The sequence below is a fragment of the Pristis pectinata genome, chromosome 28 (genome assembly GCF_009764475.1).
Source record: "Pristis pectinata isolate sPriPec2 chromosome 28, sPriPec2.1.pri, whole genome shotgun sequence".
Lineage (NCBI taxonomy): Eukaryota > Metazoa > Chordata > Chondrichthyes > Rhinopristiformes > Pristidae > Pristis > Pristis pectinata.
Window position 1 is genome coordinate 17,704,517 of NC_067432.1, and position 12,079 is coordinate 17,716,595.

General features: G+C 37.6%; 1 long non-coding RNA gene across 1 annotated transcript in view; it reads left to right on the forward strand.

Moving 5' to 3' along the window:
- LOC127584065 (uncharacterized) overlaps positions 1–8,696 on the forward strand; it is a 256,722-nt gene extending 248,026 nt beyond the window's left edge. The window contains exons 4-5 of the long non-coding RNA XR_007958336.1: positions 1,419–1,525; positions 8,674–8,696. This is a non-coding gene — a long non-coding RNA (uncharacterized LOC127584065). The remainder of the gene's footprint in view (positions 1–1,418; positions 1,526–8,673) is intronic.
- The last annotated feature ends 3,383 nt before the right edge of the window (positions 8,697–12,079 follow it).

Consider the following 12,079-nt stretch of genomic DNA (forward strand, 5'->3'; position numbering starts at 1 on the left):
TTCCAAGACAATTCCATGGCCCTGCCTATTTCTTTAACATCCTCAAGCCCTGGTTATCTTATTCCTCTAAATCTGGCCTTTTATTCCTCTCAAATTTAATTGCTTTCAACAGCCAAAAATCCTGAATTCTGGAATTCCATTCCTAAACATCTCTGCCTCTCAATTTCTTCCTCCTCCTTCAAACCTACATCTCTCACTAAGATTTTGCTCAGATAGCCTAATCTCTGCTTATACTGTCTGGGTCAAATTTTTGTTCAATGACATTCCAATGAAGTGTCTTGAGCTGTTTTGCTACATTAAGGGCATCATTTAAATAAGACTTGTGGGTGAAATCGTTGATTTTGTGTTCATTTGCTGTATCTTCTTCCAGATTTAGTGGGAGATCGAGTGCCGGTGATGACAGTGAAATTTAATCACACCTATTCTTCCCCAACAAAACTGAGCCCCTGTATTTGCATTAGCACATTTATCAGTATTTGCTGAGAGCTTCCTTGCCATAAAGCAGCTTTAGACCACGGTTGCTAACCCATCTTCCAGTTGTAGATTCACAGACTTTTCAAAATTTATAGGGGTCAAGTGGTTCATTAGCTACTTCAGAAGCATGAAAAGATTATTATAGCAGTTGCGTCATGATTGGTTGCTGCTTTGTCATTACTGCTTATGAATTTTTATTCAAGCTGGGTAATTACATTAACAGATCCCTTAAAAGTTCAAACCACATGCATCATGCTTTTTTTTATGAATTAAGCAATGTCAAGCCCTTGATTTTTCTCCTTGTTTTGACAGCACAAACTACCAAATACGTACTGTAACCAAAACTGTTGCCTAATTGAATGAACATTTTTTTTAGCATTTTGGATCAGCTGCATTACTTCTGTAACTAAAAAAGATTTTATTTGACTTTTTAATGGCACACAGAAACAAGTGGATAATTTAATAAAAAACTGACTGATAATCATTAAATAAGACTCAGAGAATTTGTCATCATGGCTACAAAAGGGACGCTTCACAGAAGAAACATGTTAACTCATGCACTTCATTGAATTAGGCTATGATTAGGATGACAATTTAAATGCATTTGCACTTTGGTTTTATTGTTAAAGCTGTACACTGTACTAGTGTTCAGTTTAGTTCAGTTTAATCAATTTAAAAAGAAAATGCTGGAGTATATTCTAACATGTAACTTCAACAGCTGAGTTGCATAAATAAAAAGGATCCATGGATAGCCAAACTTAAGGTCAGATAGACTGCTTAAATAACCTTATATTGCAAATGAATAGACTGTGCATTATATTCCAGTGCATTATAATTGGGTCTGCATTTCAAATATTTTATTGGGTATAAAGCCCATTGGGAGGATGCTGAAATTGTGAAAGATGCTATATAAATGAAAATATCTTTATCCTTTGCTTCCATAGGGACCCTTACAACTTTACAAGTAAGCTTGAACACTACGGTCATCTGGAGTAAATGGATATGAGAACTGGAAGGATCAGTTCTGCGGAAGTATATGTGAAATATGGAAGTATGTATCCTGTAACCAAATATAAATTGCAGTGAATTTGTTTTATTATTTATTCATTTTTAGACTCCAGGTGCTGTTGACAAGGCCGGCTATTATTTACCTATTCCTAATTGCCTTGAGGAACTGATGTAGACCTTCTGGTGAAGGTGCTCCCACTGTTTAGATGGGTGGAGATTTAGACCCAGCAATAAAGCATGGCCAATGATATGTTTCCAAACTCAGGGATCCTGAAGGTGGTGGTGTTCTTGTCCCCCTGCTGCTTTTGTCCTTCCTGGTGAATTTGGGAGATGCCATCAGAGTAACAGAGGTGAATAACTGTGGTGAATCATGTAGATGGTACACCTTGAAGCCATTGGATATTGATGGTGGTGGGAATGTTTATTTATGATGATCAGGTTAGATAATTTTTCCTAGAAGGTGGCAAAACTCTTGAGAGTTGTTGGAGCTGCATTAATCCAGGCAAATGGAGAGAATTCCAACATACTTCTGACTTGTACTTTGTAGATTGTGGAAAGCCTGTGGGGTGTCACTCGCCACAGGATAGTCAGCCTCTGACCTGCTCTTGTAGCCACAGTATTTACGTGATTTGTACAGTATATCGAGTTTCCCCAGGAGGTAGATGGTGGGAGCTTTGACAATAGTAATGTCATTTAATATCGAGGTAGGTGATTAGAGTCTCTTGTTGGAAATGGTCATTGCCTGCCATTTCTGTGGTGTGAATGTAGCTTGCCATGTATCAGCCCATGTCTGAGTTTTGCCTAGGGCCTTGCTGCCTGCAGGTATGGGCTTCTTCATGTGATAAGGATTTAGGAATAGTATTGGAAGTTGTGCAATCACCAATAAATATCCCCACTTCTGACCTTATGAATAAGGAAGGCCATTGATGAAGCAGCTAAAGGGAGTTAAGCCAGGACACTGCCCCAGGGAACTTCTGCAATAATGCCCTGAGACTGAGATGATTGATCACCAACAACCACCACCATGTTCCTTTGTGTGAGGTCTGACTCCAGCCGCTGGAATATTTTCCCTTGATGCTTATTGACTTCAGTTTTACCAGGGCTTCTTGTTGTTACACTCAATCTAATATTGCCTTGATGTCAAGGGCCATCACTCTATGGATACAATGTTAAACTATTTTAAGGGTAGCTAAGTTCTGAATGGCTTGAATGGATGGGTCTTACAGTATTGTGTGTAGAAATGGTTGTGTTGCTATATGTTTGTAGATTACTTTCTTTGCATAACAAATCCTCCATTAAACAACATTATAGATAATGCTAAAATCTCTTTCCATAAATGTATTATTAATTGCCATGTACAAGGACAGCAAACCCAAATATTTTAATTTAGACTTCATTTGACTGTATCTAATGTTAATAAACAAATATCCATGTGTGCTTCATAACTTTTAAGATCCCATATAGGGTAACCTTCATATATGCAATAGTTTAGGATAGGTGGGAATATTTCTCATAACAGAATTCGTTATTATCTGGTTCTTTTAATATCTTGGTAACAATTTACCTGTGCCAGGTCACAGATTGAGATACCTTATCAAAATGGTGAAGAAATAGCTTTAAAAGGTTACTCAGATTCTAAGCATTCTATATCACCATAATGACATTCTGAAGGACTGAACTATTTTATATAAGTTAAATACCAACTAATTTAAACTACTTTTGCCCTATTGTAAAATAAGCAGTAAAATAATCTATGTGATTACATTTTAGGGTTAATACAGAGTATCCTGCAGGAACAGTATTCTTTGTTGTAGGAAGTGAGATTAGATTCAATTGTTTAGAAAGTCTTTGCATCGTTCATTTTTTGTTACACCCGATGCAGCTGTAACACTTCATGGTCTCTTCTGCTTCCCTCGTTTCTGATTGCCTAGATGACAACTATTGTAATCCAACCAACAGGAACTCCCTCTCCAGGGAATCCACCCATTTCCACTTACTTCTGGGTTATCTCAGTCCATCCAGCTGGATGCAAAGGAAGCGTAAGCAGCCTTTTATTCAAAGTGAGATCTTCAGTAAATCTTCAAAACACCACAATCAGGAATAGCTAGGAGTGTGCGTTTCAGAGTTACAGAGTTACAGTGTGCCAAAAGTGAGTGATTCCTTTAGGTCAAAATAGAACCTGTTGATAATTCAGTCTTGTGGCTACTGTGTCTGACATTTTAACTTGCCTGAAAGATTTTAATAAGAATTCTAAATTGTCAGTCAGATTTCAGGTAGAAACCCCACATAAAATGAGAGAAACTACTCCTCTACAGAGTGATTTATCTGTTAACTGAGTGTGAAAAAAAACATTGCTGAATCCCACAACTGCTCACCTGAACTGTCTGGTGAAGAAAAGGTGAGAAGCCTTTTTACTGTCCTGACCTTGTGAAGAGAAGTGTGAACCATCATTAAGGATGGGAGAATTCTAAGCATGTGATTGATGTAGATAATTTTTTCAGCAAATACCCAGTGTACAGATAATGTATTAAGCAGGAGGTTTTTTCCCCTCTCGACCCTTTGAAAGTCAATGAGCACACTACAGGTGACACTTAGCTGCAGAGCTAGTTATTTTTCTGATTCCTGAGAAAAAAGTCTGAAGAATTTTGAAGCCTACATTCACAATGTTTCTTTTCCAGATATTTAACGTCCTTGATGAAATTCCTTATAAAGGCTGTAAATGTACATTTGCTTTGTTTATATTTTTTAACTTTTCAACCTATTATGATGCCATGTTCAAGATCCTTGCTAAATTATGTACTTCTGTAATGACTCCACTAGCTTTTTATTGACCAGACGATATCAAGTGGGGATTTTTAATCCATTTTCATTGTTCCCTTACAGTTTTGTTCAGCTTTTGCACCCGTCCATAGTGCTTGCACTTTGAACTTCCAATAGTCCAAGGACAGGAAAGGTCACCTCCTTATGTAACCTCTGCATATTTGTATTATTTATTCCCATCTTTATGTCAGAATTTCGATAGTTCTTTTAATAGTTTCATTACTTTACTTTTATACTGACAATGCTGAATCTGTAGTTATTGCTTTTCCAAGTAACCATGACTAATTCTCTGAGCTATTTTTATTTTCTCACAACTTATTTCTAAATATTCTAGAGCATTTACCATCTATTTCCAATTTATATAGGTGATTCTGCTTCTTAACTGTATCTTTTGTTTTAAATCACCCTGTCTATTTCACTGTCAGGACATGTTTAACAGCCTTGCATTTCAGAATTAGGTCAACAGTATAAATAAGAAGCGCCAGTAGGAAACCGTTCATATCTAATACAAATCTGATAGAATAGCTTTCATTGAGGCTGTTGTTAATGTTTTCTCTGCTTCACAGAGTTGGTGAACTACGAGCCCTTATTGTACATCCAATCTATTTGATCAGATATTCTGACTAGACAGTTCTTTACCTATCACCTCTTCATGTCATTTTGGTCAAGAGATAATTGTAGCATCATTTTATCCTCTGACACAAAACGTTATTGGAACATAGTGTTTCAGAGCGTAATCCTTTTATTTCTCCTTCACAGTCTAACTTAGACAGTCCTCATTGTTTAGTGTAGCACTGTAACATATGGGGGATAAAGCAGAGAGGGAACGGGTAAATAGATGGTTGTAAACTTCCTATGTTGTTGCCATCTTTCAGAGGAAACACCAAGAGGAAGGTATAGAGTCACTCTTTCCTCTGGAAAGCTTGATTTGTATCATTTGCAAAGTGTTCAATGGAACCACCCTTGCAACTTATAGAAATGATTGACAACCTTTCCTTATTACAAATGGCAGGCAATTGTTGTTATGGCTCCAATGCAAGTCACCAATACACTGTGTAGTGGTTATGGTTCCTGAAAGCCAACCAGGCTGTTCAAATGCCACTAAGGTAGGCCAGTGGAAGAAGAGATGAGTAGTACTGTTAATCCTTATGGCCCTCTGTGGGAACACCATCTTATCAGGACTACTAGGGTTGGATAAATTGCTAGTGATGTCCACATCCCAAAAACAAATATGTTTCAAAAAATCCCTCTGTCCTACGTTTTAATTATAATTGTGAAATAATTCCTTTTCATGTCATTAGGAAGTTGTGGAATAGTCATTCCTCCTATAATTGGATCCTCTGTTCCATTATCCATGCCTCAGGTCCTGTTGGGTGCAGTGTTGAGGAATTTGTATAAGGAGAGAGAGTTTGTGTTCACTGGTTAGCTTCAGGGCAAATAACTGTTATAGTGATATAGGTCCTGAAATGTCGTGGTACAAAGGAAGAGAAGATCACATATGATCACTTCTATCCACAACACCGTGACTGTAGTTTTGATACATAGACTGGACTTAAGCTTTTCAAAAATCTATCAATGTATGTTAAACTTCCACAAAATATTGAGGACAAAAATGATTGGAGTAATAAATATCTTTCAAGTTAAGGGATCTAGATATTGGCATGCATTTAGAAAATAGCTGGATATTTGAAAGTTTACAGACACTGCAGGCTATAAACTTTTTTAGGCTGGTTTTAATCTATTGCTAACAATCAGGTTATAAGAACAATAGCAGGTAAAAGAATAGCACGAGTAAATTATGCACTTCCAGTAAAAAAGAGATAATGCACTGAAATATAACGCACAGTATATTCATTTGCAATATAAGGTTATCTAAGCAGTCTATTTGACCTTAAGTTTGGCTACCCATGGATCCTTTTTATTTATGCAACTCAGCTGTTGAAGTTACATGTTAGAATATACTCCAGCATTTTCTTTTTTAGTTACCATGATGTACTCAGATAGACCTTCCTGTAACACTTTCTGAAATGTTGTGGCATGAGCTACACTTCTGGTCCTGATTTCCTCAATAAATGCATGGAGATTGTGACTGGCTCAACGCCAATTCATTTAACAGTTACAAACCATTGCATAGTGCGCTTTAAATTCATTTTCAATTTATTAGTGTCGATTTAAATCCCTTTAAATCAGCTTAAAATGATCACACTTTGCCTGGATTTCCTAAAATGTATCCATGATTGCATCATGGTGCATGTTAACAAATCCCTACTGTTGTATAAATCACAGCAGGCTTGTGTGGAGCAGAAAATATATGGGGTATGTCTGATGAAGCATTGGCATTACTGAGTGGGAGCGATTAAATACCTACATTAAATGTGACTTATAACATACATGTTCAGTGCAGTAAAGATAGGGAAAATGGCACTGAGGCAACTCCCAAATAATTGGCTTAATTGATGCTTTAATCATTGTAAGTTAATCTACAGTAATAGCATGAAAATAAAAATTGAAGCAATTTTTTGTGTGTTATGATCAGTGTATATGTTATTGGTGGATTAGGCCCATAGTCTCTGTAGGACAATTGCAAATAGATTGGTAATCCAGGCTCTGTGGTAGGTTTGAGGCAGGATGGATTAATGGAAACCCTATCAGGGCAGGCACCATGCTAAACCTGGAGGATGGGTGGGTAAAAGCTGACAAATGGAAAATATGGTTTAAAACAACAAAATAATGGGTAGAAATGTGCCTGAAGCTCTTCAAATCAATTCATAGGAGGAGAAATTGGTTTTGTACAGGGAATTGGAATGACGTGGGCATTGGCCTGGAAGATATGGCCATCAATCCTCTCCAATTTGCACCTTGGAGCTCAGCTCAGTAAAACTGGTGTCCTGATACAAGACACTAAAATTTTCTTAATTTCTCAAAATTGTCTTGTAGTGGCAAATGGCCTAAAGGGATATCCCAGGAGGGAGAACTGTAGAAAGGAGGATTTCTTCACTGCTCTGTTAATGGGGTTCCTGGCACCTGTTTGAAGCGAAACCCTGGGAACCTGGCTGCTACCAACCACTGAGTGTGGCCAGAACCCAATCTTATCCAAACACTCATTTAAAATCTGGAAAGCAATTCCTCCACTGTAGTAAATGCATCAGTTTAAAAGCATTTTTAGCAATTTTAACATTAAAGTGTTGTCCAAGTATTAAATCAACTTAAGGAAATTATGTTCCAGGCATGTCACAGATTGTTTACAGAACAGGAGACCATTTGACTCTTCGAGTTGAGCTCCCAGTAGAACAATTCCTTCAGTCCCATTACTTTGCTTTTTCCTACTGCCTCTCAAAATGTTCTCCCTCAAGTCCTGATCCAATTTCTCTTTAAAGGCAATGATTGATTCTGTTTCCATCACTCCTGCAGGCAATGAGTTCTAGATCACAATTATTCTTAGAATAAGAATTTCTTCTCACTTCTTTTCCTCAAAATTTTAAATTGGTGTCTCCGGGTCCTTGAATCCGGAGAACAGCTCATGTAAACTGCTGATGTGACACTTTGGCTTGATTTACCTTATCTAAACCACTTTCTTGTGTACCCCTATCAAGTCTCAAAGGTGAAGCCGCATTTGGAATATTGTGTTCAGTTTTGGTCATGCTGTAGTAGGAAAGATGCCATGAAGCTGGAAATACTGCAGAGGAGATTTATGGGAATGTTGCTGGGACTCAAGAGACTGACTTATGGAGAGAGATCGAACAGGTTGGGACTTTTTCATTGGAGTGTAGGAGAATGAGAGGTGATCTTATAGAAGTGTATAAAATCATGTGGGCATCAATAGGGTGAATGCGCAGTCTTTTTCCCAGGGGTGAGGAATCAAAAACCAGGCATAGGTTTAAGGTGAGAGGGGACAGATTTACTGGAAAACTGAGGGGCAACTTTTTCACCCAGAAGGTGGTCAGTATATGGAATGAGCTGCTAGAGGAAGTGGTCGAGGCAGGTACATTAACAACATTTAAAAGGTAGAGGACACACGTTTAAGGTGAGAGGGGAAAGAGTTAAAGGACATCTGATGGGCAAGTTGTCCACACAGAGGGTAGTGAGTTTATGGAATAAGCTGCCAGAGGAAGTGGTAGAGATGGGTACAATCACAAACATATGGACAGGTACATGGATCAGAATGTTTTAGAGGGATATGGGCCAAATGCAGGCAAATGGGATGAGCTCCGATGGGAATCTTGGTCAGCATGGACCAGTTGGGCCAAAGGTCCTGTTTTCATGCTGTATGACTCTATGATTCTAAGAAGAACAATCATGGCTATGTTAGATCTGAAATCTCTCACCCCTAAAACTATTCATGTGAATATTTTCTGCATTCTCTCATTACAGCAAAGAAAGTAAATGGGAGAAACATGAAGAGCACCAAAGTCAAAGTATTTTAAGGATCTATTGATGTAAGGCATGTGCAATCATTATACAGATTCTATAGCATATAAATACCTCGGATGTATTTTTCATTTAGAAAATTTGGACCAACAATGTACACTTACATAAAATGTCAATTGTAGATCTGAGTTATAGAGTTGAATGTAACACTGATGTAACTGGAAAACTGGCCAATGACATATATCTGTTGTTAATGTAAACTCAGTTCTTGTTAAACATGTTGTTTTCCTATCTGACAATTGAAGCCATCTGCAAGCATACTTTTTAAGTGTTAGTGTGTTAGTTTTAGGACAGCACTGAAGAATTGAAAAATAAAACTTAAATGTAATACCAACAAACCACTGATCTTCCTTTAACTTTTCTATCCAGGTTGGTGACAACATTACCTAGCTAGCATAAAGCTGAAGCAGCACATGTGAGGTATACCTGGCCCTTCAGCTCAAGGTGACCTTGACCCACTCCTGCATTAAGAGGTGAGCCCAGGATAAGAGTGAAAGATTAAATGCTCTAATAAATGACTCTCAGCACCCTTCTGACTGCCCTGTTGCTATTCTGACCTGCAATGCTAGCTGGCAGTGCTCCACAGAACCTCTGGCTAGGCATCAGCATGACTCTGTCCAATATTTGATGCTGCTTTTATACAGCCAGAGCTGTCTATATTAAAGCTAATTGTTTTCTTGAAGAACCGAGAAAAGAAAACTAATATTCCCAGAGCAGTCAGTCAGTTCTTTCCTCCACCACTTGGGTTTTGTTTCAAGAGTCAAAGTCAAAATATTTGTTGTAATTGATGAAGACAAATGAGGGGTGAGGTTCACCAATGTGCCTGGTTAAGGCTTAGAACCAAGTCACAAGACCTTGAAACTAGGCTGGGAAAATTGTATAGTTCGATGTTAAACATATTTATGTAACTTAACTCAGTCATTAAACCATTATGTTTTCATTGAAACAATGGACAGTGGACATAAGTTAATCTTTACACAGGTTAATATTAGGGCCAAAGATTAACATTGCATCTAATGCACGGTGGATTGATATGTCTGTAGATGATTATTTATTGTTAGTTTAAAATAACAGCCATGTGTTTGATTTAAGCTGGGCTTTCACTTAACCCAGAATTGATTAAAATTGCTGTTTAATTCAGAATTTATACTTAGAAATTCAATAACCTATCACTGTTTATTTCACTGTTTTGTGATTGAAAATGGATTTCATTTCCTGAGTGAAATATGATCACAAGCACTTGTGGGCTGTTTTGCATCTTTCAGAAATTTAGCTGGTCACTTTCTGGTGAAGGGCACCTTGTACTCTCAACATGGGACCTGCAGAAAGAACAGGTGGGGTGATGATGATCTGTATGCAGTGCTCCTTTTGGAGCATTACAGGGGGATTGTGGACCATGTTGTCCTGGGACACCTATTGTCTATCACTCCTCAGACAATGTGTCTTCCCTGCTCAGTGCCAGACTGAGATGTCTGTCAACCAAGTAAATGAATCATTTTTATCCTTTGCAACCCTTGCCCATTAACCCAGATCCCTCTGACCTCATGACCTGCCGACCTCGCATCAACCATGTTATTTCTTGCAAACTTCATCCTTGAAAATCCCAGTTCTTGATCCTACTTATAGAATGTTGATCTGATTTGCCTTCCACTCCCACTCCCTCCCCATCTGCTCAACTGCCAATCTTTCTTTTTCCCTCCTCCACTCCCCAACTGTCCAGGACATTGGCTCATTTTTAGGAGAAGTGAGACCCAAAGGTGTGAGAGATTGTGTGTATTTGACAATTTGTACAGGACAGATGTCAGCTAATGGTGAAAGAAAGCACAAATTTCTGCCAGATCTCCTAAACTATAGTATACATAAAAAAATAAAAACCAATGGAAATATTCCTTCTTAAAAGAAAACAACACATCACACCAACTCAGAAATGGTTCACGAGGATGCAAATCCACCTCCTATTAGTTATGGCAAAATCACCATCTACGAAGAGTCTTTTACAGTTCATTGCTTAGCTCAAATGGAAAAATAGTTTCTTGTTGAATTACTATCTGTGAAATGGATCACGATACTCAGTTTCATAATCACAAAACACTTCCTTTATTATTTGAGTCCACCGGTTAATTGAGTCATTCACAATACATTATAATACAAATCCCAACAAAGTAAGATCCTCAGACTAAAGTTAATCTGGACCTTTATAGAGGAGAATGGATAGACAAGAAAAAGTGGCAATGAAATACAAAACTAGTAGGTAGGTCAAGAGGAAGAGAAATCATGTGGGAAAATAATATTGATTAAAACTAATGCAGGAGAAGTGCGCACATTAAATAAGTGAGTGAAAGGAGGAGAAAGAGAGCAGAATAGTCAAGGGAAACAAATGAAGTTCAGGGAGATATATAAATTATTTGTGCTGTGGAACCACACAAAAAATATTCTACAGAATATATCTTAGGAGATAACATCCACTTTATTTTAGAGAGGAATCTGTAAATACTTCATAATGTATCAGAGGTCATGCTGTTTCAGAGAGAGTTATGTCACGAGGCTATTGTAGTTCTATAAAAATCTCACTGAAAATAACATGATTGTCTCAGGGGTTGAATTTAGAACAGAAGAATAACCTGAAATTATTTTGGGATCTATAACTAGAGCAGTAATGTACTGTATCACCTTCATTTACTGTAAAATTTTGCAGTGTGATAGCATAGGTGACATTTATTTGGAGATGGTTAATCAAATTTCCTTCCCTGAAACATATTGAGGAAGATATTGATTTCTACTAGTTCTTAGCTTGGTCTATTTCAAAGTCTAAAATAACTGCAATTGTAACAACTGCAAGAAAGTGTTAACTAAATCATACTATTTTGGAAATGGAAGTAATGAGAATAATCAATGTTAGAGGTATGAGGTCACAGCAGTTTTAGAGCTCAATCATATCAAATAGGAATTCAGTCCTGCTCATTGTAACTGATAGCATCTATTTGTTAATTCTTATGCTGTGGGCATGGGTGATAAGGCTGGATATATTAACCATCGCCAGTTGCCCTGAAAAGTTGGCAGAGTCCAACCATTTTTCAAGTAGTTCTATACCTGGGGATAGTTAGGTCACTTGAAGGGGAAGATACTCATCAACTGCACTGGAGTTACATGTAAAACAGTGAGTTTCCTACTCAACAAGACATAAATGCATAAATTATTTCTTCACTACAATCCCACACCTTCAAGGTCAAGCAACTTCGTATTTCCAGATTAGTTAAAATGAGATAAGATTTCTTTATTAGTTACATGTACGTCGAAACACACAGTGAAATGCATCTTTTGTGTAGAGTGTTCTGCGGCAGCCCACAAG